Here is a 6,851-nt window from a genome sequence, read left to right on the forward strand (position 1 = left end):
TCTTGTTCTCTTCCCCCACCTAAATCTTAACCAGGGTAATCCTCCAGGGGGAGGGAGGGGAAGGGGAACCTGCAGGCAAACTGTGAGGAGCTCCCAGAAATCTGTCTATAGTAGATTTCTGTTCATTTGCAAAGTCCGACACATTTGTGGGAGTGTCTCGTGTCACTCCTTCACATTCTGAAATATCAAATACAATGTAGATAAAATCAAGACAGTGTTTTATATAATCCTGGTTTACCAGTGTAAATCGCAGCACTTTCTATCTATTCAGGGTAGATGTAACCTTACGTCCAAAGCCTCCTGTGCTTACTTTTATCTTTGTTAAAGGATGGGTTGATTGATTGTTTGTTGATTGATTACAAGCTCTATATATCATGAGGCTTGAACTCAGGGCTTTAAGATCAAGAGGCACATGCTCTGGGCGCCTGGGTGCTCAGTTGTTAGGCATCTGCCTTTGGCTCAGGTCATGATCCCAATGTCCTGGGATCGAGCCCCGCATGGGACTCCCTGCTCAGCAGGAAGGCTGCTTCTCCCTCTCCCACTCCCGTTTGTGTTCTCTCTCTCTCTCAGTCAAATAAATAAATAAATTTTAAAAAAATAAAAAGGCACATGCTCTACCAGACTGAGCCAGCCAGGAGCCTCTCCTGTGCTTACTTTTTTTTTTTTTTTTTTTTTTAATATGAAGAAGCCTGGGTTTTTATTTATTTTTTATTTTTTTCTAAGATTTTATGTATTTATTTGACAGACAGAGATCACAAGTAGGCAGAGAGGCAGGCAGAGAGAGAGGAGGAAGCAGGTTCCCCACTGAGCAGAGAGCCTGATGCCGGGCTCGATCCCAGGACCCTGGGACCATGACCCGAGCCGAAGGCAGAGGCTTTAACCCACTGAGCCACCCAGGTGCCCCCTGTGCTTACTTTTTTATTTTATTTTATTTTATTTTATTTATTTATTTGACAGAGAGAGATCACAAGTAGACAGAGAGGCAGGCAGAGAGAGAGAGAGAGAGAGAGAGGGAAGCAGGCTCCCTGCCGAGCAGAGAGCCCGATGCGGAACTCGATTCCAGGACCCTGAGATCATGACCTGAGCCGAAGGCAGCGGCTTAACCCACTGAGCCACCCAGGTGCCCCCTGTGCTTACTTTTTAATGGCAGTTGTCTTTGAGCATTCCTGGAACCTATCATGGGACTGAGGCAATAAATACTTACTGACTGAATAAATAAAAGAATCATTTCTTTAAAAAGTTAGATTTTTAACCTGATAAACTCATCCTTGAAAATTCAGTTTCGTTTCATTTTCCAGATCTTCTTTAATTAATGCTTTATACTCATGATAGAAGAAAAACAAACATTTGATTTAAAACCATCTAGCAAGATCTAGCTCTTAAGTCCTCTTCCCCTACTATTCACCCAGGTGGAATTGATTATCCCCTGCCTTTTACAAACTTCTGTTACATTTAGTGTTTATAATATACATTGATCATATCATGCAATGGTTTACTATTTCTCCTTCTACCAGAACATGAATTTCTTGAAGGCAAGAACTCCTCTCATTTATTTTAATATTCTCAGTGTCTAGCACAATATGGGACTTTTAATCAACATGCAATAAATGTTTAACAAGAGAATAAGTAGATTATCTGGCACTGTGTCATTTATGGTAAAAGGAAGCTGTTCATTATAAAATGGTTTTATTATCATCTGGACTTGTTTGATCATCCCATGGAATAATGGAAATTTCAATCCTCTATATCAGCTCAAGCAATATAACCAAACTTACAGAGACCACAGGATTGTAGACAGAGTAAATGACTTGTTTTATATCAAACTTGTCCCTCAACCTCCTTCCATGGCTCAGGGCCCTGGATAATCTGGGCATATCATTCAGCCATTATGGGCTGAGAGCCTGTTCCTCCCATCTTCCCAGATATTTCCAATGTCCCACTTCTTCCGTGTCTGGGAGAGATAGCTTTACTTGCTCTGTATTGCTCTGCTGCTGGACATGGAACTTAAAAAATCAGACTACTGCACGTGAAGATTAAGCTCCTGCTACCACCAACCATCTCTAGAACCTTTCCATCACCCCCAACTTTGTACCTATAAGACACTGACTTCTCATTCTCCCCTATTCCAGCCCATAGAAAGTGTTCTACTTTTTGTTTCTATTAATTTGGTTATTCTAGTTGTCTCATATACTAGGATCATACAATATGTGTCTATTTGTGTCTTATTTCACTCAGAATATTGTTTTCAAGATTGATCCATGTTCTAGCGTGTCTCAGAATTCCCATGCTTTTTAAGGCAGAATAATATTCTATTATCTGTGTGTGTATGTATATAAATATATATACACATATACATATGCATACACCACATTTTGTTTATCTGTTCATACTTTGGTCTATCTATGGGCATTTGGATTTCTACCTTTTGGTTACGTGAAAAATGCTGAAAAATGACATTGGTATACAACTATCTGTCTAAGTCCTTGCTTTCAGTTCCTAGCCTGTTTACCTAAAAGTGGACAGCTGGGTCACATGATAATGTTACATTTAAAAACCCTATACTGTTTTATATAGTAGCTGCAGTATTTTACATTCTTACCAGCAATGCCCAAGGGTTCCAATTTCTCCATATTCTCACCAATGCTTGTTATTTTCTGTTGTTGTTGTTGTTGTTGTTAATAGCCATCCAAATGGGTATAAAGTAGTACTCATGAATTTTTTTGCATCTGTGTTCCTAAGAGACATTGGTCTGTAGTTGTCTTTTTTTATAAATGGGTTTAAGCATTTTGGACGATAAGTAAAAAAACAAACAAAAAAACGAATGAGAAGTCAAGGCTGTCCTGAGGTTTCTTGGCTGCATTAGTGAGTTTGTAGTGCAACAGAGAATCCCGGAGCAGGACCAGATTTTAAAGGGCAGGGAGGAAGGATTTGTACAATATTTTTTGTACAAATATTTTTGTACAATATTGATATAGAAGCTTGTATGATATTTGTACAAAATTTGTGCAATATTTTTTGTAATATTGGGAAATGTCAGCTCACAAGGACTATGGCCATCCTGGAGGAGGTATATAGTTGACAATTGAGAAAACATGCCTAAAGCCTGAGAACTGTGTAAGGGCCAAAAACACAGATAATGGCAACATCTACCATTTACTGAGCAATGGTGAATGTTTGGGAATTACCAGTGTTTAAGTGTAGTAGCTGAAGTCACAGAACTGCGGGACCCTTCCTAGAGAAAGAGAGTGAAAAGGGACAAAAGGGCCAAGAACAGAACCTCAAAGAACCAAAATTTAAGTACAATGCAGCAAAGAAATGGCCAACAGAGACTGAAAAATAGCAAGAGGAGGGAATAGTATTATGGAAATCAAAGTAGAATTTGGTATTCAAAAAGAATGATTCTTCAGTGTTTCAAGGAATTCCGGTGTTATCTTCCTCCTCTATGCTCAGTCAGGGAGATGCCCATCACCGTAATTACCAGTTGTCAATATCTTTTTTAGTCACAGCAGAACTAGATTAATAGAACTGGATTAAATGCAGAGATGGAGTTATTATAAATTAATGAATTTATATTGACAAGGCATAAGGATTCTTTTTTTGCTAATGTAAAGGTTTAAAATCTGATATCTAAATTAAGTCAGTTTCTATTTCAATTGTGAAAAGTAAAGATTAAGGCTTAAAAATTATCTCTACAGTGGTTATGACCATTTTCACTTAAAAATACATCAGGATGAAACCATACCAGGACAAAACAAAACCTTTCACAACCAATCAGGCATTCTTAAAGATTTATTTTAAAAATCAGGATAATGCACTATATTTACTCACATATATTCCTGTTACCAGATATTTTCAGCAAACAGACATCTTTAAGCATCTTCATCTGCTTTTATCAAACCTTCAAAGTGGCTCTTGCTGCTGTTGACAATCACAGCAGCCTGTTGGGGGTAAAGTACGGGGAGAGAAAAATAATCACGTACTCTTCACAATTCAGAAATAATAAAACAATTGAGTGGGTAAATGTGCATTTGTATGCTACCAATGAAGGCCAAAATAGTGATGTAACTTTCATACACACTGTAAAAGGAAGAATAATATAAACTGGTCACATTATTAATTATTAACCAGATATTTTGTATTAACCTATTACATTCTCAATTTTTTTGTGGAATAGCTATTAAACTGTGGTATACTTCCTAACATTATAACAATTACATATGTTAAACACACATGATCTTTTGAAAATGCAGTTAAGCAGTTATTACGGTAAGAAGCTCATGAAATCACACGTTACTAACCCAGCATAATTATTCTGAAGGTAGGAGAAAAACAACATAGGACTTTATCATGTGTGCAGAAATGTTTTTCTCTCTCCACCCCCTAAAAAAAATCTCTGAATGCAACAAATACCTCCTGAGTGGCTTCTGTTTGAAGTTTTAAGGGAAACAGATGTATGACAAGGTCCTTGCTTGCAAGCAATTCATTCTGTATAGGAGAAGCAGGCATAAATCCATATATACAGACACATATCCTCAGTAGGGAAAGCAGTAGGAGCACAGAGGGGTTGAAAATGTGGAAGTCTTCTGAGATCATTCTAGATACTAAGGTAGGCTTTAACCCAAAAATGAGCATGAATGGGGGGCGGGTATTGATGGGAGCAGAGTTAGGTGGGGAGTACCACAGGAACACTGCAGGAGAAGCAGCCAAGTGAAGAGCATCCCCAGAGAAAAAAGTGGAGCACTGCATTTGCAAGGAGGTTGAGTGCAGGTATGTAGTGAAATGCAAAGAGTAGGAACATGGCTTGGAGTCAGAATGAGAAGGTCCTGGGTGTGGTATTAAAAATTTTCGTTTTTATTGTATATGAGGAGTTGTTGAAGGTAAGAACTTAGTCACATGTCCAGAGTTGTCTGAACCAAGAGGACGCTGCTACTCCATGAGGACTTTCTTGTGAGACAGGCCACCCATATTAAAAAGTTTGTATTAGGGGCGCCTGGGTGGCTCAGTGGGTTAAAGCCGCTGCCTTCGGCTCAGGTCATGATCCCAGGGTCCTGGGATCGAGCCCCATATCGGGCTCTCTGCTCAGCGGGGAGCCTGCTTCCCTTCCTCTCTCTCTCTGCCTACTTGTGATCTCTGTCTGTCAAATAAATAAAATCTTTAAAAAAAAAAAAAAGTTTGTATTATACTTGAAGGCCTGCATAAACCTTAACTGAGTTTCAAATATGAGAAGTTAATCAAATCCAGGAAAAAGCAAATCCCCACAGATTTTTTTTAAATCCTCTTTTCTTTCCCCATGACATCAATATAATGCCCACCTTCAAGGATATGCAAGTTAAGATTCTAGAGGATTCTAGAGTTCAGTCATTTCATCAAAGAAATGGAAATCAAGAGAAATGGAAGGACTTGCTAATACTTATGCTACTTTGTCATAAGTAGAACCCGAATTAAGTAGAATTTAGACAGATAGAATTAGATGGATTAATTAGAATTCATGTTCGATCTGTCCTCCACATTACCAGGCATTTAATAATAATATATATTTGTTTGGTAATCATTTTTAAAGCGTTCTGGTTTAACTGCAGGGAAGAGAATTAATTACCTCCCCTCAATTTTTTAAGCATCATGTATTAAAATAAAATACACATTTTTACCCCCAGGGGAGGTTCTGAAGGAATCTGTTTTCATTAACAAGAGGAACATATAAACTAATTCAGATGTAAATAAATGGTTGTGCTTAAAAAGGTGAAGACAGAACAGCTTTTTTTTTTTTTTACATTTAAAATCTCCCTGAATTATTTCCTTTTTTTCCTTAGCAAAGTGAAATAAATTTCAGACTGGTCTATGATAGATTCTCGAAATAATGAAGACAAAATTGACTTGTTATATATAATTGTAATTAATTTTTGTTGAGTACCTAACAGCAAAGAAATGCTACTAATGAGAGTAAAGATTTATATAAAAATAAGACATGGTCTTACCATTAGCAGCTTATAATGAACTGGGACATGGAGCATTTGATAGACTCTTTATTCCTTACTAAAAGCACATTTAAGATAGGTTATCTCTATTTAGATAGGTATGTTAATTCCCTTATACATATAAAAACAATTGTATATAACTAAAAATAACTATTTTTCAATGAGAAAAAATCATTCAGAAGAGAAAAATGTGGAAGCTAAGCAAAACCAACTTAAATGCTAGGTATTCGTTAGTGAGGATAAATACTATATTTGGTAGTATTATAATCAACAAGTGAGATTGAAATGGTAAGTCTTTTAGTATGGATACAAAATTACTGAAAATTTTACTCCTTTTTATTTATTGTGGATTATTTTGAAGAGGATCAAGATGATTTTAAGTTGGCAAAGACAGATCAAAATTCCAAGACACATTAATGGATATGACTTCACTGGAAAAATATGAAATGTGAAGAGACATATGTGTTAGATATAAAGGATTTGACCAGATGGTGGAGGTTCTTCAGGTTCAAGCTAAGGTGTGGTGACTCCATTCTAAAATTTGTGTTGAAGACAATTCAAATTTATTTAAAATGTGTAAGACAGAAAAATGCTATAGAGAAAAATCTGGTTTTGGAAGATTCAAGAGCACTGGACTGGGTTGTTGTGAAGAAAACATAAAGTATTGACTATGTACCTAATTCATATATAATAAGTCCAACTAATAATAATAATAGTTAGGAAGTCTATATTTTTATCCAGGCTCTGCTATGAAGTAACCTATGAGCATAAGCAGCTCTACCTCTCTGGGCCTCTGTTTCATAACATGTAAAATGAGAGGGTTAAACCAGATGATCCCAAGGAGTCACTTCAGGTTAAAAAATTCCAATTATTCAT

This window comes from Lutra lutra, chromosome 6, assembly GCF_902655055.1.
Source record: "Lutra lutra chromosome 6, mLutLut1.2, whole genome shotgun sequence".
In the NCBI taxonomy this organism is placed as follows: domain Eukaryota; kingdom Metazoa; phylum Chordata; class Mammalia; order Carnivora; family Mustelidae; genus Lutra; species Lutra lutra.